Source organism: Ambystoma mexicanum, chromosome 4p (assembly GCF_040938575.1).
Source record: "Ambystoma mexicanum isolate Mex_15411 chromosome 4p, UKY_AmexF1_1, whole genome shotgun sequence".
Taxonomy (NCBI): Eukaryota; Metazoa; Chordata; class Amphibia; order Caudata; family Ambystomatidae; genus Ambystoma; species Ambystoma mexicanum.
Genome location: NC_090927.1, coordinates 71,182,902 through 71,208,269, shown reverse-complemented (window position 1 = coordinate 71,208,269; position 25,368 = coordinate 71,182,902). Strand labels below are relative to the sequence as shown.

Below are 25,368 nucleotides of genomic sequence, written 5' to 3'. Positions count from 1 at the left end.
CACTCTCCGCCTCCACCTCCTCTGCATAGTAGACTTTTCTGAGAGCAGCTTCTGCTCTGCTCCACATCAGTCAGTCCAGGGCTCAAAAAGATCTGGTGTTATGCTCTCTGCTCTGTGGCTCTCCTTAGTGTCTCGCCTTCTTCTCCGGGCTTGCAGCCTGCCAACACTTGATGATCCTCTGTTGGTCTCAGCCGTGTAGCCCCCTGTACCAGTGCTGGGTCTGGTCCGCTGCTTTCTCCCAGGGCTTGGGCTTCAGGAAAGGATCCTCTGCCGGACTCAGACTTGCAGACTCCCTCCTGGTGTCCCAAGAGCAACTGACGCTTCTTGCTCAGTGGGACAGCCTAGTGTCATGGTGTGAGTTTTCTGTTTCCTAATTGTTTTTCCTTGGTAATCCTTATACTCTTAGTCCCTCTCTTCTTTGTCTCAGTCCTTGGGGATTTCAATAGGGGAATGGGATTATGGGAATTGTGGTGTTCTACAAAAAAAGTGTTCTCCCTGGCTCTTCAACCACTATCTGGCATCTGTTGCCCCCTGCATCGCTTCTTTCTGCTCCAACTTTCAGCGTTATGCTGATGACGCCCAGATCTCTTTGTCTCCCCTCAGACACCTCTGCTCCTTCTCTCATACCAGACTGTCTGGTCTCAATTCAGGAGTGGTGTGCCGCCAGTGATCTCTGCCTTACTGACAATAAGACTGAGATCCTCGTCATTGGGACACCTGTTCCCCTTTCCTCTCTTTGGCTGCCTATCCTAGTCCCTCTTTCTTCTCCATCCTGTGAGGCTAAGAACCTTCGACTCCACCCTCTCCTTCTCTCCTCACATCTCCGACGTCTGTAAGAAGCCCAACTATCAGCTGCACCTCCTCAGAGGTATTCTTCCTTTTCTCACTTTCCCCCAGAAGCTCACTGTCTCAGATCCCCGGTCCTCTCTAGGCTGGACTACTGCAACAGCCTCTTTCTAAATCTGCCTGCCTCTACTCTTCGACCTCTACAACTTATCCAGAACAGGACTACGAGACTTTTCCTTGGCCTCAAGCCCAGGGATCGTATCTCTCCAGCTCTGAAATCGCTACACTTACTCACTGTGGCTGCAACAATCAAGTTTAAGACCCTTTGCATCGTCCACAAGGCTTTCTGGGGCCTGGGACCGCTCTACCTCAAAATTTCTCTTCCTAAACATCTTCCTTCTTGAGCTCTCCGCTCATCTACCTACACCATCTGAGGGTCAGATGCTTCTCCAAGCAGAGAGTGGGGGTGGGGGTAGTTCTCTCTCTCTCTCTCTCTCTATCTCTCTCTCTCTCTCTCTCTCTCTCTCTCTCTCTCTCTCTCTTTCTCTCTCTCTCTATATATCTCTCTCTCCCTCCTTGTCTGGGGCCGACCTCTGGAACAGCCTCCCTGCCACTCTCAAACTTGATCAGAACCACATCTGATGTCTGTGTGCTCTGCGCGCTGGTCACCTGGCTGGTCATGGGCTACCATCTGAACGGCCCAGGCTCCTGCTTGTCCAGTGGCCCTCGTGCTACCTCCGGGCTCCCCAGCAGGTAGGGTCTGTTCCTGTAGCCCTACAGTCCCTGCGCTTATGAACCACCTGCTGGCCTCATTTATTATGTACCTGCACTTCTCCCAAGCCCCCCTGCCGGCACTTCTCCCCTCCCTCTTCCCTGCACTTGCACAATCTCAATGTCACAAGGCCTAGTAAGATCGTTGTTTTGTCCTCCGCTTGTGCCCCCTCCTTGTCTTGTCAAGCCTTGAAACATTTGTGTATCGGCATGTTATAAATGCCATATCATATGATGTTGTAGATTGTTGTCAGGAAAAAGAGGTTTGCACGTAGGGTTGTTGAAAAGTGTGTTTCGAGGAAAGAGGGGTAAAACTCATGTTGGAATTTAGGGATGGTCTTTGTTTTCCCTGATGGTTTTGCCTTTTCCTTACAGAAAGGTACTGGGGTATGATGGGATGTTGACAATATCCCATGACAACTGAGGGGTTGTCTGGTAGGGGTGTATCAGAACGGAAGGAATACCATGTCTCCCACTGAGGGCATGACTCACTTAGTCCCCAAGGACCCCCTGCCCAGGTGATCCTTCCTCTCTTGTCTGCTCCCCATTACAATAGTAAAACATTTTCTATTGCAAATGCAGCAGCTGCTAAAGCCTGTTCACGCACAAACTGCCCTTGCATCACTGAATCCAGAGTACCACTGTAATAGGTCAACGGCTTATGGCCTGTAGTGCTCTTCTGTGTCAACACTGTGGTCATTATAATTATAATTGGTTATTTCTTACGTGCTTAATACCTAGAGGTTTCTGAGTGCAGAACTGGGGATCAAACCTGTGTTGCTCCATGTCGTCTTGCTTCCAAGGTGAGCGTGTTGCCCCTGAGCTATTCTCCCGAGACTATGAGGTCATAAGATGGCCATCTGAATGTGAGAACAAGTAAAATTCCTGTGTGTAGTCTGGGGTAGCCAGTACGGGTGCTGAATTAATGACTTCTTTTAGATCGTCGAACTGTTTGATCATATCTGCAGTCTAGTGTAACTTATGATCCTTTGTTTTTTGTGCTTCCTTAAAGGCCTGCAGAAGTGGTCTTGTGTATGCCGTGTAATCTAAGATCCATGCCCTACAGTAGTTGCACAGCCCCAAAAACTTCTGCATTTCTTTAACTGAGGTGGGTCTGGGGGTGGCACGTGCTGAGGCTGCCCCATCTGGTAGTTTTCTTTTACCATTCGCTGACATGAACTGCCAGATAGAGCACCTCCTGTTGGCAGTATTGCAATGTAGCCTTGTCGACCTTGTGCCCCTTATAGGCCCCTTATAGGCCAACAATTGTAGGAGTATAATGGAATCCCTTCGGCAATGCTGCTTACTGTCACTACACACTAGCAGATTGTCCATGTACTGGATAATCGTGCTGGGTACCAGCATGTTCCCTAAATCAGCGTGCAGTATTCTGTTAAAGATGCTCAGGCTCTCACAGTACCCCTGAGGTAACCTAGTATGTTCAAAACACATCTGGCCCTGTGTAAATGCTCTGATGTACTTCGACTCAAGATGGTGTGGAATCGAGAAGAATGCATTTTTCAAGTCCACTCCACTTCTTTCTGTACCACGTCATTTAGGGGGCGCAAGTCCTGAATCATTCTCCAATTGCCCCATGTTGATTTTTATGATGCGGTATATCACTGTGTTACACAGAGACCTAGATGGCACAATAATTCCCCTGGTCCAGTAGGGCCAGTATTGTATTTCTAATACCCTCCTCCGCCTCCCTTGATAATGGATATTGTTTTACCCTGGGTAGCACCGCCCTGGCTTCAGTGTTATACGCGCAGGAGTCACGTCTTTCAGTAACCCCACATTGTGTGTATTTGTAGTCCACAACCGTGAAGGCAAGTGTTGTAAGCCTTCGTCAAGAAATAGAGGTGGCATTGGTACTGTCATCAGGGGGTATTGTACCAATATATCACAGGGGATACAAATCTCTAATATTATCTCCCAATTTTTGTCTTTGTTCTCAAACAGCTCGTCATCCGTCAATTTGTACGGTTGGATCTATACAGAGCACTGTGCGCCACTCACACCTGTCAATTCCTAGCACAACAACCCTCTTGTCAGAGACCAACAATCCCTGCCACCACCCCAGGTGACTGGCCGAAAGATGAAATCTGTGGGCACTCGCCAACACTGTTTAGCAATCTGAGGCACTGCCCCCATGAGCACAGTAATACCATAAATGAACGTGTCCGGGTCCGCAGGAGTTCAGCGAACCATCACCTCCCTTGTCATTGTGTGTATTATCAACATTGCCCTTATTGTGCACATCCCAGGCGTCGAGCAAACTATGCCGCGATCTGTAAATTATATTTTCATGTTTAATTTGCTGAGCAGGTCCCTGCCCAGCAAACTGACAGAGGAACCTTCAAAATATAGTAAGGGAGCCTGTACCACCTTCCCTCCCATCTTTACGTCAAGTTCCTCAGTGTATGGAACCGTGGAACTAGTCCCAGAGAGTCCCTGCGTTTTGAGATATTTGCCTGATAATGGGAAATTCCCTTCCATGATGCATGATTTCGTTGCACTGAATCCACCATAAATCTGAACTGTTTGTCTCCTATCTCTACCCCCATCAAGGGTTACTCTTTAGGGTGGATGGTCGTTGACAAGACCGGACATGTTGGTGCTCTCTGTGAGCAGTTCTAATCAGGATATGTGTTTGTTCCAGGGAATGAGAAGGGGTTACCCGTACATCACTGTTGGCTCATACAAAGGGGACGGTAGTCCCGCTCGATACCCTATTGAATGGGGCAACACCGCCCTTCTGTTGCTGCGGCGGGTGTCATACCTGTATATCAGATGCTTGAGGCTGCTGGTTATATGTCTGGGTTTGTCCCTGTAGATGCCCTTGATTCTGACACCCTTGAACCTGTTGAGGATACCCTAGTCCTTGGGGCCCTTGGCCCTGCTGCTGTGACCCATAATTGTACCCCATTGCACATCTGCTCCTACATTCCCTTGCAAAATGCCCCCAACAAAAATAGGTCCCAACATTGTGATGGTCCAAACCCACCTTCTCTGGGTCCAAATCCCCCCCAAACCCCCCTGCTCTTCGGAAGCCTCCTCTTCCGTGCTGCCATTGTGGGCCGGGATACTGTTGCCCCCCCCCGAAAGCCACTGTCCTTGTCCTCCTTCAGCCTAGAGCGCAGCATCCCTCCACCTGTACTGGTGTCGTCACTGGTGCCTGGATAACTGCGTTTTGCCAATTTATTTTCTACCAATTTCGCTTCCTCCGTTGGACACCTTTGGGCTGTTTCCCTAACCCGCTCCTTGATTCTTTTGCAATGGTGCACTATTATACTCTATCTCCGGCCACTCCTTTGCCTCAATACCCACAATCTTATCGAACGCCTCCTGCACTTCCTTTGGAAATGAGGAAAAGGTTTAATCTATTACACAACATTAGTGTCTCTGGTTGACAAAATCTTAATCCATCTGTTCAATTTCACAAATGCCTGTTTATCAAACTACTCTCTCATATTAGGTATACCATTTCAATATGGAAGGATATTGATAACAAATGTAGTCATGTATCAATGACACATATATTTGGCAAAACAAGGTATTCATAGTAGTGGTGCGCCAATATTATTTCAAGATCGGTTTGATAAATGTCTTTCCAAAATCAAACTCGTGTACTATGGTTCTTGTATAATTTATGATATGGCATTTATAACGTGCCTGTACACAAGTATCACATTTATGTGCAAAGATTTGGCCTCTACCACAGGATTTACCCAAGTATTAATTAACTGTAAACAATGTGTGGCAATTCATTGCTTCTCCTATTCCAACATTTCCAGTGTATCAGTCTCTTCATTCTAACAAAATAGTTTCTCCTAGCTTCAGAAAAGTATAAATATTCTTCAGCCAAACGCATATGGTTATCCGTAATGTAGATTTAACTCAGCCAACGATTTTCATTTTTTTTTATCTCCAGAAGAATAGGAAAAGATTTGGTGGAAGAGTATTCAGTAGTATCAGACGCTTCTCAATCTCTATTCTTTATTTTCCATAGAACTCTTTTTACTCCGCTAAGAATTTCAAGAATTAGTACGTACTCGCAAGTATTAATGTTGGTCATGCAATCGAGAGAATGCTTCACTTAAACACATGCTCCAAGTTACTCTTTGGAAGAAAGTTTGTCTTTGCATGTAGTCTATTGTTAAAATTTCAACAAAACTTTCTTGTTCTGTTATTCTAGGTTCATTTGGGAAATTCGATGACTGACTGCATGGAGTGGAACCGGAGGAAAATTGAGAGATATATCTGGTAGTGGCACGAACACACATGCAGAGTTGTGGGCAGGAAGCCTGATAACAACACAGACTACCGCAACGGGAAGCCTGAACGTCTTCTGAGCACCATTTTCTGCAGGCGACCGATGTCCGGGAAACGAAAGATTACTGAAGAGAGCGAGAAGCAGTACCCAAGCGAGAGCCAAGGCCTGCAACCGTTCCCCGCCTCATGAAAGGTACCAGGGGGAATTGGGAATATTGGGAGACCGCCAGGGAATAATTATCTATGTGAAGGAACTGGTCCTAGTGGTAAAGACAGAAGAATAACCAGAAGGTTCAATGATTGGAACTGTAAAACCTGAAGAGAACGAATAACAAATAACCTGGTATGGAAAGACCAGGTTTTGTTCGAGGAGAGGAGCTCTTGCCAGACTAAATAGTATTGAATATTCCAGTTAACAAAGGAACGGAACAAGATATATAATATAAGAGGAAGATTTAAACAAGCCAGGTGGGGAGCCAACAGAGGCTGGGAAGGGAACCCCTGGGACGAAGGGCATGAACCCTCTATATTCAAAGTTGGAGCTAGGGGAAAGTGTAATCCTGAAATATATAATGAGAAAGCAGCGACAGGACTCACAATTGAACAAGATAAAAGAATATTGAGCCTCAGAGAGAGTATCATTAACAAAAAAGCTTGAGAGCAAATACAAATAGACTGTGAAGAGCATATATGTGGTGACAGGAGGGTGAGGAACTATTGTAAGGAAAAGTACTACAAATAGAGGACCACAGAAAGCACAAGATCCAAGAGTTATTTTGAGGTACAAGAGTTGATAAGAAAGACTATCGAAGGAGATTATGCTAAGAAGTATATAATCCAAAAGGAAACCTGTACATAAAAGGACTATCCAAAGCGTAGAGAAGACCAAGGGAAGAAGAGACATTCTCTTTGCCTATTTACTTTAGTTATATTTAGTGGTATGGTCAGATAGAGTTAATTTGGATGGAGGACATATTTACTTTGGACATCCTGACATCTGACAAGCACATTTGTTTCTTTTGATAGGTAGTGTTTTCCTTTTAGCCATATGGAGAGATGGGCCTTATTCTTTTTTAATAGAGTACAGAATGTCCTCGAAGTGTCCGCCTTCTTCTTTTGACGCACCACACTTCCTAGTACAGAGGTCACATCTGCAGCGGAGGAAGACTGTGGTGAAAAGTTTGCAAAAAGTAATGCAGTAGCAGCCCAAACAGAAAAGTATTACAAGATTTAGTCCCCCAACAGACCCTAAAAAACAGCCTCGTTGACATTTAATTTCGCTTTCATCGGTATGATAAAGTGAAAACAAAAATGTACTATGGCTTTTGCACTAAAGCTAGTTGCATGAAAAAAGAATGCGATTCCAGGGATTGCGTAATTGCCAAGTGTCCCCCATTGGTCACAATTTCAAATTACAAGCCGACCATAAAAAGTCACTCGCTGCTTCCATTCTACACATACACACAGCACATAATCTCTTACTCGCCAAAACAAATTCAAAAATCGGACATTATCATTCTCTTGAATAGCATTAAATGACATTCCCCAAGCCTGATCGGCATATGTACTTTTCTTCTGTTCTATCACTTTCTTATACTCCTTAATGACCCAATAGTTCCAAACTCCAGGAGCTCTCTATTTTTCAAACCATACCAGGGATTCTATTTTAACTTTACTCTTTTCCCCTGCAACTGGTTTAGTAGTTAGGGACTGCATACTATTCACACTTCTTCATATGCAAGGAACATGTCTTCATTGTGGATACTGGGAACTGGTAAAACCTTTTTTTTTTTACGTAGTAAGAGAATACATGGTTCTGGATTAATATTCGAAGAACGGGAGCTAAAATCAGACCCTGGGTTTCAGGCATCGCCCAGTATGTAGGAGCTACCACTGGGAACTCAGGAGCGAGTGCACAGCAAATCCACTGTCTACAGAAGAGACAAACTAACTTTTTAAACATTATGTATGAACCAATATTTTTAAATGTGTACTAGATGTGCCCTAATTCTTCTTTGTTAACATTCTCAAATGCTCAATGGTATTTTGACATATGTATATTTCTACGGCACCAGTTGGCCAGGAGAGCCAAAAGTACCTAACCAGTCTCTCCTATGTTAGCAGGAGCTAAATGCCCTTATCCACAGAGGCCTGAGAAACATCCAGAGAAGGAATCGTAAGACCGCAAGCAGTAGCCAGCGTGTGTTGTAGCAGGTGTCAACGGTAGATGGACGCCTCCTCCGCTGACGGCCAAGCAGGGGAGAGACTTGTGGCCCAAGGGTACCGACCGGCCTTTGTTCCATGCATTTCGCCGATACCCGTTTTTACGATGGGTGTTTTGCCGTGGGAGGTTTAATGAAAAAACTCATCTAACTTTTTTAAAAATAATTTTTGGGGTGTACCCCTCACAAGCCCCCCTTCAATATATATTTTTTTATTCCATTCCCCAAACAAAAGCATGTGCTGAGTTTTTTTTTGTTGTAAAAACTCACGCGGCAAAACATCTGTTGTAAAAACTGGTGTCAGCGAAGGACGCCACATGCCAGCCTAGACTCCTCAGACAAGAAAGCCAAGCCGTTCATCACAGCCGGTGAGTCGAGGGGAGAGCCGATAAGAAACCGAACTGTGTCGAATGAAAGCAGGAAGTGGCTGATTTAAAGAAAGTACAAAGAACTATTGATATGCAAGGGGAAAAGCCAGCATAGCAGATTCAAGCACCATGTGGGTGCTCACTTGAGAAGCTCTTGGCGATTACCTGTTGTCGAACAACCGTAACCAGAATGCCTTGGGACAAAGGCAAGAAGGGGGTCAAAGTGGTCATACAGGGGTCTAGTAAAATCCTCTGTACAGTCGAATGCCTTTGACTGACCGATGATTGTGAAACTTAAGGGGAAGTGAATCCTGCATCGTAAAGTTGGCAAGACGGAACCTGACCGAGGGATGCCGACCAGGCGCGAAGTCTGAAGTCCTGATAACAGTGTGTTGACAAGTGTGAACCCGGCAGAGGGATGTCCACAGTGAACTGTTTAAAAAGACATTGGGCTTCATTGCGACCCTGCCGGTCCGGAAATAACAGTGGCGGTAAATCCAAGTTTTGCAGGCGGGAGGTGTCACTCCCGCCAGGTCTGGCCTGGCAGGAGTAAAGCCACCCGCCTGCAGGCGGAAATGGAAACACCGTCTCCGTCATAGACGGAACCAGTGTTTCCATTGTCCCCATCCCCATGGAGTCCTATGGGACTATGGGACTCCATGGGAATGGGGATTCACGGAATTCCACCTCCGGAATTACTGGGTCACTGGGGTTGTAATGCCCCGGTGATTCCGGCAATCCCAGAGGCGGAATGGAATAACCGGGCAACGCTCACCTGATTCCCGTAGAGGCGCCGGTCTTGACTGGGCGTATACCGTATCTTCAAAGGTGATGTGTAACACACGGCTGGCTCTTTGGGCTGGACCTCTGTGCACTGTATGTTTGACTCGAAGGGTAAGATGTCTGCAGATAGAAAATATGGGATTAATGAACTGGGTATTGAATGTCTCTTTCTTCTTCCCTTTCTCTTCTCCTGTAGAACCCCGAAGGTTAACGCTCTCACCTTAGGTAAGTGAACGCCGTGCTCTCCATCTGCCTCGGGGCAGGGTGCTGTAACCAGTTTCTTCACTGGATAAGGGGAGCAGGCCTCTTGACTACAGAGGACTGCTGTCCGTCGTTTACTGCACGAACGGTAAGTTTTGAGTAATTCTAATGTCTTTAAAGTCTTTAGTAATGATGTCTCTTGTTTTGCAGGGTTCCGGCGATGGTGGATGACGGGCTGAAGTGAGTTGAAGATGGAGCCCGTGTGATGAATAGAAGCGCCTGGAAGCACGTAAGTAAGCGCTTGTTGCCTGCTTCACGATGCGCTCTAACTGTCTTTTTATTTTGCAGGTACAAGTTCGGAGCGGCTGCAGGGTGCCGGAATACCCACTGGGTTAGATGTGGAAAGGAGTAATGGCACGTGAGTATTAAAGTTCCCCAATGTCTTTAAACGCACCTTGTTTTGTCTTTCAGATGCGGGATGCAGCACCGAAGGCCTCCGGAGCGTGCGAAGAGTTGGTAAGCTTTTGTCTTTCAGATGCCGGAATGCAGTGTGAAGACCTCCGGAGCGCACGAAGAGTAGGTAAGCCTTTGTCTTTCAGAATGCAGCGCGAGGCGTTGGTGACAGCCGATGGCCCAGGTAAGTGAAGAGCTGTCACTGAAGACCGTAATGCTAACCTGTTCTTTCTTGTCTTTATAGGTGTTGCTGAAGACTGGATTCAGGATGGTAAGCCTTTTTCCTTAGGCCCAGGATCAGATGCAGAAGACACGATGACCGTTCTGCTGCAGAGGATGCAGAATAACGCAAAGCAAGATTCATCCATTGGGTGTGGTTTAAATAGCCTCCTGTAGTGCTTAGGTGTCTCCTTCCACAGCCACGCCTAGGTAAGAAAAGAGTTCCTGCTTTCCAGAAGAGGTCCAGTGTTCTGAACCTAGGGAGTGGCTCCTGCCCCACCCAACAGGAAAAGTAGTTCCAAACAGAAGAGGATCAGAGGCTCAACTGGCAGGCAAGTAAGCAGCATGGTCTGCTGCAGGTAAGTCCACCCAAGCATTATGAGCCCGGCGCTTCCAGCGCTGGGACTGGGCATATTTATGAGCCTGGTGCCACTGGCGCCAGGACTGGGTCCTAAAGGTCCCAATTGGGACTGGTTGGCACTCGGAACCTGGGTTATGAATCTGCTTCCAAGGGAGTTGGGAAAACCCTGACCTTTTGGAAGCAGAGATCATGACATACCACCGGTCTCGTAATGAGGCCCATTAAGATTTGTGAATGTTGCAGATGAAGATTGTGTTAAAAGCCATAGTGCCTCCGGCTGAGGGAGGCCAAATACCGAGAGTGATCTGAGCCCGAACGAGGGGGATCCAAAAGGGTGAAAAGGCATCCCCCAACATTTCTTTTTTTGAAGACAGCAGGTCCTTGGAGGCAAGAGACTTTTTTTTTGTTGAAAAGAGACTTAACCACTGAAGGCCCTGATAAGCTGAGAACAGAACTATGAGCTTGTGCTGGGAAAGCTTGAGCGTGTACTGTGCTCCAGAGTCCTACGTAGTCCCGTGGTCAAAATGTGGGGAAGGAAGACCCCGACTGCCGCATCCTAACTTATTATTTGTGAACACTTCTTTCCTGTGAACCCTATACCACACTCTTTGTTTATATTTAGTGTAAGGATTGGCAATAGGTTTTTCTTAATATAGGCCCTTTTATTTGACACTATGCCACTAGGACTACCTTATTATTATTTGATGTACGTAGTTTGCTCCCATCTTAGATTTAGGCTTAGACTAGCCATTTTTCCAATCTGCATCTACAGTTTAATAAACACCCTTGAACTGTGATCACTTGTGCCTGTCTTTACTGTTGCCCCCATGAGTTCCTGAGTGTCCATTACCCTCTTTTGTGTTACCGTCCTGGGATGATCCTGCCTGTTCCCTACTATATATGGGCTTCATTAATGACGGGACCAAAGGTCGATGGTTACTATCTTAACGTTCCAATACATCAAATCCCCTGACCATTTTACAAAGCCTAATGTCGATGAGAATGTAACTGATATGGCTACACTTTTTACCTGAGAGAAAGGTGGGTATGACTGGAGGTTTACCTCTACCACCTCCCCATTATCCTCCCTTTACAGGCCCTGAAACCCAATGATGGCCATACCCATGCCACCTCTAATGCGCTTTGTATGTGTCCTCTTTTGAGACGAAGCCTGCAACTCTGGCATATCCCAAACCAAGTCATCAACTTTCTGAAGGCCGGATAATCCCACAGGACATCAGTCGTCTCCATAATTCCCTAGGCATCATCCAGTCATGGATGTCGACAACATAACTCAAACTTAACTCATCCAAGACTGAATCCACCCTTATCGGTCCACCCCCTAAATAACTTTTCCAACTCTCATATTCAGCAAAATCCTTAGACGTCACCATGACAGCAGCCTGTCCTTCCTGAAAAGCTAATTGCTACTCCATGTAATGTACTTCTTATTTTTGAATCACACGGGGATTGCTGTGTCCTACTTATTTACTGTTAAGCCACCGAGCCATCACTACAATGTTAGTATTCTTCACTTTAATCTGCCTACTCTTACCACACAGCCCTGCATACCAGTGCCGATATAAACCTCTCCCTGCCACTCCATGCCAGTAGTCTGACCTGCACCAGAACCTGCTCCAAAGGTGTTTACATCCATCAGGGTGTAGGCCTGGCCCATATCTGCTGCCCCAGACATCACCCGGTCCCCTGGCCCACACCATTCCTGCCCAAAATAGCAGCCTTTCCTTCCACAGCTAACAAAAGCACCAACACCTTACGATCCCTCACCAAAGGCACAATAGTTACAGAATACACTCTTGCATCCCTCCAACCCTGCTTAGCAAGTGCTGCCACCCATACATTAATGTTAGCACCCCTTGCCTAGGTTCCACACGTCAGACGCGCCTCAACTCTCGAACACAAGATCACACCTGCACTCACGAGGCCCATTTTGGGGGCCAATAGGAGATGTAGACTCTCCACCCGTACTTACCAGCGACCATCCGCTAACAGGATACAGAGTAGCCTAACAGTCCATCTCCGTACCCCTAACATCAACCCACACAGGATAACCAAATCCCTCACCCAAAAGTTAACCACCTTAGCTGCCATACCGCTACCCAAACTCCAGTATTCGCACTCTAAAGCTCAGCCTACCAATATATTCCATACAGATCCACCCTCCTCACCTATTCTACATACTCCTTAACCCCACACATACCTGAAAAGCGCGCTACTAGATGTGCGGTCCCTAGGTGCACATGCCATCGACACTCACAACATTAATTTTGGAACACCAACTAGACTTCCTAGTAACGACTGAAACTTTGCTCCACCCAGCCTCAGGTCCCTTGCTGACTCCAGCCATCCCAACAAACTACACCATCCTCAGAACTGACCGCCCAGATGCCACGGGAGGAGCATTATTGCCAAAACTTCCTTACAGTTTAGAGCCTGTAAAACAGAGAAATGGACGTCTATGAATTCTTAGCCCTCAAACAAACTACCGACCCGATACAACCATCAACTTCCTCATAGTCTATTGAGCACTGAGTTCCTCCCCTCTCCTTAAACCCAAGACTAAATTCATACTACTAGGAGACATAAATTTGGGCTTCAATGATGCTCGATATCACAAAGCCAAAGCATTCCATAATGCTCTACTAGAAATGCAGTTCTCCCAAACCACCCATTCAAAAGATAGAATCCTAGATTGGATTCTAACCTTGAATACAAAAGTTTCCCTTGAAGACATCCTAGAAATATCCTGGTCTGATCACTCTTTTAATTCGCTTTAACATATCTACTACTAAAGCCCAAGAACCACAGTCACCACCATTCATCCCAATGCTGGTGAGAAACTCACGTAAGCTCACACCAGAAAATGTGACCCCAGTTCTCAACAAACTACTCGATGCACAGCCTAAAATGAATACTAATCCTGACGGCATCTCCCTTCTCTACCACACCTGCCTGAAAACCGCTATAACGAAGTAGCCCTGCGCAAGACTAAACTACCTTGATCTAAACGTAGCAACTCCTGGTTCAATGACAAACTTATTGAACTCAGAAGAAACAAAAGAGCATTAGAACATCTAACCAGAAAAAACTCCATCCAAGGAGTTTAAAAAGAGCTCCAGGTAATCTCACTAAAATATAAACGCGCAGTGATTACTCATAAAGTAAGCGCCCTAAATTTACCTATTACCAATGCTGCTTCCATTAGTAAAGAACTGTTCTCAATTCTTAGAGAACTGGAAACTCAAATCCCCCCCCCCCCAGCCAACCAATCGCTATTAAAGCATGCTGTACCACCATACAGAATGCCCTAGCCACCAAACCCACTCCCTTCAAGCTAAAATCGTAATGAAAAGAAAGCTACTGGCTCACACAGCTGAGACCGCCCATATTGTCCTGACTGACAACGTAGTTCCAGTATTCCAGTTCAACTTCACCCCAGTTACCCAAGACCTAGTACTCAAGACGATCTCCTCCCTCAAACCATCTAATTGCAAAGGAGACAACTGTGCTCCCACTCTAGCACCATAATCACCAAATTCATTCATGCATCCTTCAGCATCAACTCCATCCCATCTAACATCAAAGAAGCCTGGTTCACGCCCCTACTAAAAAAACACACTGGATCCCACCATTTCCACTAAATAGACCCATCATTACAGTTCTCTGCCTCCTCAAAATAATTGACAAAATGGCATACACCCAAGTACAAACACACCTAGAAAACAATCACCTGCTAGGCGATAGACAATCCGGCTTTCGACCCATACACAGCACAGAGACAGCATTACTTGACCTAAATAATCAGATGGATGCCATCCGAAACACAGGGAACCTATGCATGCTACTATTATTTGATCTGTCCGCTGCATTCGATCTACTGGACCATGACGAATTATGCCTAGCACTATCAAAAAACTTTCATTTCTCAAACGACGCAACCATATGGATCAAATTATTTTGATCAGAACGCACGTCCAGAGTAGTAGCCATTGGCGACGAGGCAGCTGATCCCATTACTGTGCCCATAGGCGTACCTCAAGGATCCTGCCTCTCCCCCACCCTCTATAATGCCTATATGAAACTTTCGCAGCACTAGATGCCATGGGAGTAATCTACACCAACTTTGCGGATGATACTCAGATACTCACTCCAATCACTGGCAATCAAGAACAGGACTCTATTCTCATAAATAAAATCTACACTCATCCAAAATTGGATGGCAACAAACAGTCTATGCCTCAATGGTGAAAAGACTGAGATCCTCATTGTAGGTTCTCTAGCCCGACTGAAAAGGTTACACCAGGACTATGCATCTATTGTTATAGATGGCACCCCTATTCCTATCTCAAACCAAGTCAAACCTCTAGGGATTTACCTAGACTCAAGTCTCACAATGAGTAAACGCATCAACTCACTCGCCACATCCACTGCCTACACTGCCAAACTCATTGCCCTTAGTCGACAATTTCTCACCCCACATAGCTACATCACTTTAGCAAGAGCCCTTATCTTGTCTAAGTTAGACTATTGTAATATTCTCTTGCTAGGCACCTTGAAGAAAAATATAGCCAAATTGCAAATACTGCAAAACAAAGCATTAAGAGCAGCTCCAAAAAAGGACCATATATCGCAGACCAGGAGAGAGGTACACTGGCTGCCTATACAAGCCAGAATGCTACACACAAATCTCACCACCACACATAGATGCATCACCCAAAGCGCCCCCACCTATCTTAATCAATGTCTCACTCGCAAAACGTCAACCAGATCTCTCAGATCTAGCTCCAGCACTCACTTACTTGCCCCCCGCTTCAAGAATTCAAGAACAGGTGGTTCCAGTTTTCCTGTAGCAGCTCCCAGAATCTGGAACTCACTCCCCTCAAAAATAAGCAACAAGCCTTCCCACACTCACTTTAAGAAATTACTAATAACCTGGTTTTTCAACAATTTCTAACCTGCCTGTTTTTATAACCAAATGTTGTAATGAATAACTGTAAGCCTACACTGTCAATCTATAATGTGTTGTATCTATAATGTCAAATGCTCATCACCTGACAACTTTCTTCCTGCAACCAGAACGCCTTACTGTAATCTTGTAACCTACGCCCCGACACCCCCGGGTTTGGGCGTATAATCAAATGCAATAAATAAATAAAAAATTTAAAAAGTCAAGAAGGCCTAAACCGCCCAGCATCAAATCTCCACCCTTCTCAAAATCAAACCCTTCATCCAGCTGCAGGACTTCAGATCGTAGTGCAGAGCCAAGTGGGCCTGTACATTGATGGTCAGGCAAAGGCCTCCTGACAGGGCTCCTGGCTGCTTACTTGCCTCCACTAAAAGCAGTCCAGCACGCTGCGGCAGGTCTACGGACATTTGACCAAATCACTGCAAACTACTTTGGCTTCCTCTCCAGGCCTGGATGCTCAAGACTGAATGCATCTTCTACAAAGCAGTCACAAGTAGCACACCAGCGTACTTGGCGTACTTGGCGGCTAAGCTCTACATATCTGGTGGCACACGCTCCTCTCACAGCAAACCTAATCCCTAAAACATAATTTTAGTCCCAACTTAAAAAAATCGGGAGTAAAATACTCTCATTTTAAATATCTCATCTGGAGCACTGCAGCCACCCTCTGGAACTGGATCCTGGTATTGGCTTGGCATGAACCCACCCCCAATTCTGCAATTTCTTAAATCCTTCAATACATGGCTTTTGCAACAACACCTGACCAAGGACTAATCCAAATGGGTGCACACACCGACGCACAGACCTCAAGTAACAGTACTGCACTACTGATCAAAGATGCCAGTCTAAATGCTGGTTACCCACACTGTGCACAGGGCTCCACAGCTCTCGAGATAAGCCTGCATTTTAAACCATAAACTAAAAGTAGCTTTGGTAAAGGCTTCTACTGTAAGTTCAAATCGCCCACACATTTTTCCAATGAGCCATTTGAAACCATATTCTTTCAGAATTCATTCTTTTCCGCATGAAGCTTATTCACTGAGCACTTATTTCTATTACTACAATTTAGTAGGAGGATGTAAATCCCTAGATTAGTCTTGATGCATAGTGCTTGTAAATCCCTGGAGTCTGTTATAACCAAGTAATTTTCCAGTTTAAGTGCATATCCATACACGCCCACCACTTGATTGCTCCCCCCACCCCCCAAGGGGCCATTTTTGACTGAGATAAAATGGCACACAGATTGGTGAGATTAACCAGCTTCTCGGCTTCCTTTGATTAAGCCATCCGGCTTATTGAAGACGAGGCTCCCTCTCCACGCTTTCTCCTGCTGCAGCCTGCAACCTTGTAGCGTCTCGCCATCCCGCTCTCACAAGCCTGGTTCTCAATAGCCTCTGCTCAGCCGATCGCCATCTAGCCTGTCCTCCTTCTCGAACTCGCCTTTGCCTTCCTGGCTTTCTGTACTCCCTTTGTGAATCTAGGTTCCACCTTTTATACTTAGTTCGGTTCTCAATTGAATTCAGGTGTTTGTGATCGTAGTTGAGTGCCTGGCCTCGTTAGAGGGACATTCATAGTAGAAGTTCTTTTTGTTGTAGTTGCTCCATCGAGAACGTTATGTAGGTAGAAGCATTGAGTGTTCTGGGGAAACCAGGAGTCTGGCTGACAGTAGGCTGAGTGGATGTCGGGTAGGGGAGTTAACTAAAAGGGGGGGAACCATGTCTCACCCTCGGGTAATCCCTCGCCAATCCTAAGGGACCCTACACTCAGGTGATCCTCCCCCAGGGTAAGGATCCAAAAGCGATGCTTCACCCACCCTACCAATTGTATAAAATCAAAATGTTATCGTAGAGATTTGGCCAACAAATATATGCGGGGGGAGATCCCCACCCGCTTCTCCTTATCCCCCCAAACCCCTCCTCCTTACCCCCACCAACTCCTCCTCCTTAATTATTACCCTTACCCACCCCCAAATATATTTCCGGTCAAATAAATGCAATGGTTTTGCAATCTACTGCAATAGAATCTTCCCATCCCTGAAATAAATAATCAAATACAAATAAGATGTATGTTTGTGAGCCCCCACCTACTTTACTGTGCCTGAATAGCAGTCTATGTGCTTCCCATATCCTGTTTATGGCTGCTTAAATACCTGTGGCAGCCAACGGAGCTTATTTTTTATTCTGGCAGATAGAGATAGGAAAGCTTATTATTGGTTGGTAGGACAGTTTTTCTGAAGTCCAACTAAACCATTCAACTGAGGCATTACAAGACTCCACTCTTGGTATAAGGCTGTACTACCTGAGCACAGGGTAGCGTAGAGAGAGCAGCCAGGCTTATTTTAGGAGGGAGAGAGGGCTGTAGAATCAGTACAAGTGAAATTGTCATACAAATGATCCAAAGAAACACTGAAACACTATGTATTGTAAAAATAAAGGATTTATTTAAATACAGGTAGGCCCAGATAAATCGGGGGTAAGTAACTACTAATGCATTATACACAACACTATACTTGAAAGTACACAGACCCAGGTATAGACCTTATTTGAAGTACCTGACAGTAGTTCTAGGGAAGTCAAAACCTTTTCATACACATTCAGTATAGGTCAAGCCTATTCTTGGGAAATAAAAACCAATGGTTACTTTTTACAATTACATTCAGTAATGCAAGGGCTGTAGACCCTTCCAGTTGTACAATGGCTCTCAGAACAAATCACATAATCGGGCAACTGGACAATATACTTTTGGTGAATAGTGGAACACTTATTCTAGGTGCAGTAAAAACCTATAACTACTTTTGTGATAATGCACAGTTATACTAGGCGATTAAAACCTAGGGATGTAATATACAGTTACAGGTACTTTTGAAATCAGGGAACCCCAGATTGAGATTGAGGTAAGCAGTAACTCTTGTAACTTATTTTGGATGGCACACAGCTAACACAAGGTAAGTAAAACCCATATACTTTGTTAACCTCACAATGAAGGGGAAAGTAAAACCCAGTTACTTTACTGAATAGTTATTCTAGGTAGGCAACAACCTAATGCAGCCTTATTCTGGACAGGCTAGCAGTAAGTCAGGGGAAGCAAGACCCAGTTGGGGGACACTCATACAATTATCCTCAAAGGACTAATCTGGTGATATCAACGCATTACTTTTGTAAAGAGGCACAACCTAATCACAGGAGAGTAAAATACCTACGCATCTACTTTCTATTAGACTGGTAAAACAGTTGCTAAGGAAGAAAAGATGTTAACCATGCTTTTAAGAAAAGTGCATCACACATTCAAGATCAGTAAGAACTTTTGTGACTGTTCACTCTTAGAATTACAGTTACCAACCAACTCTTTACAAGTAAGTAACTTTGAAACACTTATTTTCTTTTCTAGGCAGAAGTCTCAATCCCGTGAATGTCTTTCCCTTATTCTTGGAGCATGAGTGTTCTCAGTGGCAAAAGGGAGGTCACTAGGACTAGTGACCAACAGGCAGTGTCAGAATAGGTTTTTTTGTAGAAAAAGTCAGTGTTCCTTAGGAAAACTGGGCAAACGGGTGAGTACTTTACTTTAGAGTTAGAGGGTCCAGGGGCTTCGAAAAAAGACACCCTAGCAGGATTCTAGCAGTGGGACTGGGTGCACTGGATGAGAGGCCTCCCCATCACAGAAACCAACCCACAGCTACACAGAAATCCTAACAGGCTTAAGGTAAGTACATACAACAGCCAACACAGTACCACAGCATTGAAGATTTTGCAGCAGGAGAACTTGACGGTCTGCAGCCAGATACCCGGTCAATGGATTCCCTGTTCTGGAGACTGAAAACAAGACCTCAGAAGGCACTTTGCAGCAGGGATCGATAAAGAAGGCTCTAGGCAAGGTTTCCCCTCGCTTCTTAATGCGGTTCTGCGGATATGGCGCCTTTTGAAGGAGCACAGAAGAAGACAGAAAATCACGGTTGAATTCTCGTCATTACAATGGTCCAGCACTCTGGTGAGGGGACTTTTCGGACTCGATTTGTGTGTCTGGAATTCCACCAGGATGCCCACGAAGTTTCAGCAAAATTCGGAATTCGGAAGACCGTGTACCGCACGATGACTCGAGGTCCCGGGGTATTGGTGTATTGCAACAACGCAAGGTTGCAGCAACGCGTTGGATGGCTCAAAATGCAGGTCTTCCTGGCTCTGGGTTCGGGTCGATATATTCGGAGACCCAGGTCGATTGAAGGAAGAGCTACAGCAGGCTCGGGTTACACAGCAGGCTCTCCGGTCGCTGGAAATCGTCTCCGCTGCTTTTCCTTCGTCATCCTCTTCTGTTTAAGTTCCAGTGGTCGACATATCCTCAGCTTCGAGGTTCCCGGTATTTATCAGGAATTACAGCACAACCTCTGCATTCTCTCCCCACATTTTACAAGAAGGGGCGGTCTGGTTGTCCATTCAGGACAGCCAGCCCCCCACTGGGATTTGTCCCCATTCAAGCAAGGCGTAAAACAAAAGGCTGGGGAGTGTTGGACTCCTCCCTCACTTCCTGCTCTCACAGACAGACTGGAGCCTGGGTGGGGAGTCCAGGGGAGTCCCGCAGGAAGACAAAAATCACACAAAGGAATTTCCCGTCCTAGATGTCAGGGGAAGGAACAAGAAATGACAAACACTAAAATGTCAAAAAAAGAAGACCGGGCCATTTTGGTAAAATGAGCACCCTTGGGTGCCTTTACTGCAGCTGTGAACACAGCCCGCGGTAAACGTGCACCAAATTAATAAAAGGTATCACTGCCACCAGCCATTGAAGGTGAGCTTGTCACTGTAACAGGGACCCTACACTCAGGTGATCCTCCCTCACTAGTCCGCCCCCAGCGTAAGGACCCAAAAGCGATGGCCCTCCCCAGGCCACCTGTTTGTAAGATCCTCGGGAGCGGGAAGGGAAAAACCCTCAGGTTTTTCACTATACACAATTCATTATTGCTATAATCCTGAATTCCCTGTGCAATCTTGTGACCAACACTAAGATTGTTTTGGGCCCAGTTTCAATCCATCCAATTAAGATCAGAATCCTATCATCTGCCTCTTTGGGAAGAATGTCATCCAAAATTACGATACTCTATTTCCTGACTAGATTGCTTATTTTTCAAGGCAGCAACCACCTCCTCCTTGCTACCCAGTTGTACAGGCAGATAAGAAAGTACCTTTAGGTGGGGGGTGGATCTAATTCAATGACACTTATTATGGGGGGGATACAGTCTATTCTCAAGGAACAAGAGCCCTCCTACCAAAGAATCATTTTTCAGTGCAAGTGTAATCTAATTTTTGTTAGGGTTATTTGACCCTTTGTTTCAAGCAGTCCACTAAATCTTCTCTCGTGACTGAATAGCAACCTCTTATATTTCTAACCCAGTATATGCACTTTTTTTTGTGTAACTGTTTTCTCTAGCATAGCGAGGTCGTTTTGAAACATTAACCATATACATAGTCTTTCTATCATTGCCATTAAGAGGAGCCAGGGATTGTGTAGAGTAGTTTACAGGACCTTCTCTATTAATAGTCGGTAATGATTTTCTAATTATCACCACGCCTGCAAATTCGCACCCTTTTTCGCAATATGGTTTGGTTTCTAAAGGTGGGGGCCCCACTCTCAGTATGGGTCTCTATTTTTCTAACTACATTTGTTGAGTGAGGTGCCAACCATCAGTTGATATGTATTGGATTGTTGGTAACATGAAAGGTCTTTAACTGTGAGCTGCTGTTGGATATATCTGAATTACCAAGATATACAGTTGGCAGCCTAGCCTGCAACTCCTTGGGATCCCCCAAAATTGGACTCAGTAGAGTTTGTAAGGTTGCCAATTCTTCTGCTGGGTAGCCACATCTTATGCAACATGGGACTACTACCATTGGTGACTGGGAAGCTAAGGGGTCTGTGGGTCTACCATTATGTATCCTACACTCTCAGTAGTACACTCACAAGCCCTGGGATCGTATCTCTCCAGCTCTGAAATCTCTCCATTGGCTCCCAGTGGATGCAAGGATTAAATTCAAAACCCTCTGCATTGTCCACAAGGCTTTCTGGGGCCTGGATCCAAAATACTTTCAGCTATCCCTCGGCAAATACCTCCCCTCTCAAGCTCTTCGCTCTTCTACCTCTAACTCCCTTCGGGTCATTCGTTTTTCAAAGAAACAAGCTGGGGGCAGATCTCTATCTTCGGCTGGGGCCTCTCTCTGGAACAGCCTCCCTGCCACTCTAAAACTTGAGGAGAACCATCTCTGGTTCCGGAAGCACCTCAAAACCTTCCTCTTTGCTTCTGCCTTCGCTCCCCTTCTCCCCTGCTGATCTGCTCTCTTGGCAGTGTGCACCTGGCCACCCTCTGTCCCCTGGGCCCAGGTACCTGCTCACCCTGCCACCTGGCCACCCCTTGCACTGGGGCTTGTATCTGTACCCATACAGCCCCCTCACCCTATCTTTTCTTCTTATACTGCACTTATTCAGACTTACCCAGTCTGCTGCCTTAAACACAGCACTTGCCACTTGCTGGCTGCACTACCACAGTTTGCATCCCATTTCTATTTATTTTTATTTATTTTATTTATCTGCGCTCCTCGGCTCTGCACTTTCCACTCTCCCCCTTCCATGCACGTTTTCCCTTTTCCCTTTCCCATGCACTTGCGCGTTCTCAATGTCACTGGGCCTAGTAAGATTATTTTTATGTTGTGCTGTGTTCTCCCTTGTTCCCCTCCCTTGCCTAGTCGCGCTCTGAAACACTTGTGTACGAGCGCGATACAAATAAAATATCATATCATATCATATACATATAGTAGAATCCAATGTTAGAGCCTCCACCACATCAGCCATGGGATTGCTAATATCTAGAATGCCCATATCGGACCCCTCAGCTACTACCATTAGTATAGTTTGAGCAGGAGTGAAAAGGTTGAGGGGCATTGCCTCCTCCAATTCTACCAGTAGCCCCTTTTCCATCACCTTTACTAGAGTTGGGTACCTCCTTGATACTTCTCCTCAACCCTGGGTTCAGCAATTAAGAGCGCATCTTAGTTTTCCTGTATGACACAGTTGGAGGCACACTCCCATCTTTCCTCCAAAGGAATCCAAGGAATACAGCAGATGGTCAGTTTCGTTAATGAGTTTCGTCGTTTCCGTGATGGGTTTTGTTATAGTCCTAGAATCCTTCACGCGAGATAAAGATGCATCTTCCTTCTCGTCATTGCAATCTATGGTCACTATTACGGGTAATTCCCTATTATTCTATTATTTAATATAAATACAACTTTAAACTCACTCTTGATCAATAAAACTCCTTTTAAGATAAAATAACCTGGCTCAAAGTTCATCTATAAAAACCCATCCCTTTAATGAAGTTATTAATAGTAACAATATAATATAGCTTGAAAATACAAAAGGATCTGTGGTCAGGATATATAGGGATGCGTCCAAATGTTCCCAACTTATCAATATCCAGTACCACTTCCCTCTTAATTGAAGGGGTCTCCAGTCAACATTCTAGAGCATCACAACTTATTGATGTAATGCTCCTTGAAGTACTTTGCATTAAATATTGGGAGGTTGAATAACGGTACATGCAAACAACCAGTGTGGGCACGCCTGATAGCTTGAAGGGCTGTCCTAGATTTTCCTTCCTGTCTGTTGTGGTACACGCGTGGTGATATTTTACTTGCTTACCAAAATAAATTGAACAAACTCGAATTCAAGGCCATTGACTTGATATTTGTCTGTTTCGTGTAGAGGCTGAACTCTGCCTGTTTTGCCAATGTTTATGGGGCAAGGAAGAGTCAACAGAGATGTTTACCAGAGAAGTGGGCATGATGGAAGCTTAAAATGCATGTGGGTGCTTGATGGACAAAACTCCAATGGGTTTGGCTCATGCTTCACCCACCCTACCAATTGTATAAAATAAAAATGTTATCGTAGAGATTTGGTCAAATGCAAAACTATTGCATGTATTTTTCTCAATTTTTCCATTTGGCCGACAAATATATGCGGGAGGAGACCCCCACCTGCTTCTCCTTATCCCCCACCTCCTCCTCCTTACCCCCACCAACTCCTCCTCCTTAATTATTACCCTTACCCACCCCCAAATATATTTCCGGTCAAATAAATGCAATGATTTTGCAATCTACTGCAATAGAATCTTCCCATCCCTAAAATAAATAATCAAATACAAATAAGATGTATGTTTGTGAGCCCCCACCTACTTTACTGTTTAGTTTAGTTTATTATTTATAAAGCGCGCCAGACCCTGGGGCATCAAGGCACAAAAGACAAGAATATGCTAAACTTAGTTACAAGTACATGATAAGTAGGAAAATACAGACATCAGCGATGTTACAATAGGCAGGTATGTACAAGGCAGGATCAAGGTCAAGGAACCATGAAATAACAGGCATAGTGTTATAATATACAGTTATGTGCAGCGGACATATCAGGTCAAGTGGCACCAGGAACATTGCATTGCAAAAGAGAAAGCAGATTCAAATGTCATAGTGATGAGATGCGCACAGGACTTCGGTCACATAGTAAGTAAGCTCCAGGAGCAGAGGGTGGGCGTCAAAGGAGGTGCCTCTAACACGTCGTGCAGGTTAGAGTACTTAGATGTCGTTAGCTCTCAGCCACCTGGTCAGTTTCTGTCTGAAATTAGCGAAGGGCTTAGGTTCTCTGATGCCATGGGGGAGGGAATTCCACAGCTGCGCGGCCTTGACTGGGAAGCTGTGTCCTCCTATAGTGGAGAGTTTGAAGTGCGGAACTTGGAGGCAGTTCGCGTTGGCTGTTCTTGTTGGTCTGAACGAGGTTCTGGTGGGTGGTGCTTTATTGTTGAGGCACTTAGGCGATCTTAAGTTGAATTTTATCAAAAGTGGATAGCCATTTGTATTCTCTTCTTAAAGAGGATATATGCTTCTTTCTGTCAATCTTGAGAGCTGCTCTCAGGGCATTGTTCTGGAGGACTTGAATTTTATGGCTGGTCTGTTTATTTGCCCCAATGTAGAGTCTGTTAGAGTAATCCAGTTTGGATAGTATAAGTGCTCTGGCAAGTGTAATGCAGCTATCTGTGGAGAAGAATTGTTTACTAGCTCTGATAAGTTTGCATGTGTATGCCTAAGCAGAGGCTAGAGAGTTAACTTGTTTGGCGAAGTTCATGGTGGCGTCTAGGTAGAATCCTAGAGTCTTCACTTCATTAGCTACTTTTATGTTGTTCCCATCAATAATGAAGTTGGCATAGTCCGGGCTGAGTTTGGATATATAGGTTGGGGTGCCTAGGATGATAAGCTCAGTTTTATCATCGTTCAGGCATAGGCCGTGGGTGGCCATCCATGCTGGAACGATGCTATAGATTCTATTCACTAGAGCTAGATCCTTGGCGTATTCTCCTGAAAGCTGGAGGAGGATCTGGGTATCGTCTGCGTAGTTAGTGTAGGCGATACCCAGATGATCCATTTGATCAAAGAGGGACTTTGTGAAGACATTGTAGAGAGTAGGTGACAAACAAGATGCTTGTGGTACACCGCATGTTATAGGGATCGGATCTGCTGAGGCTGATGGAGAGAAGACTCTCATAGTTTGGTTACTCAGAAATGACTTGATCCATGTTATAGCCTATTTAGAGAAATGGGCTGCAGAGTCTAGGTGGCTGCATAAGACTGTATGGTCAACTAAATCAAATGCAGCTGAAAGGGCTAGAAGGAGGAGTAGGGCTGCTTGGCCATTGTCTCTGCACTCGTCTATTTGGGCCTTAAGATCTATTAAAGCTGTCTCAGTTCCATGTTGTGGGCGTAATCCAGATTGGCGGGTTCCGAGTAGGTGGTTGGATTCTAGGAAGTTTTGTATTTGCATGTAAGCCACTTTGTCTAGAATATTTTGAAGGTAGGGCACAGTCGTGATGGGCCTGAAGTTAGTAGGAATGGCAGGGTCGAGGGTTTGTTTCTTTAA

General features: G+C 45.3%; 1 protein-coding gene across 1 annotated transcript in view; it reads left to right on the top strand.

The window, feature by feature from the left end:
* LOC138453010 (zinc finger protein 624-like) overlaps positions 1 to 25,368 on the top strand; it is an 83,623-nt gene that overhangs the window by 26,275 nt on the left and 31,980 nt on the right. Inside the window, exon 2 of the mRNA XM_069605416.1 lies at positions 5,756 to 6,025. The gene's annotated coding sequence lies outside the window, so the exon portion shown is untranslated. The remainder of the gene's footprint in view (positions 1 to 5,755; positions 6,026 to 25,368) is intronic.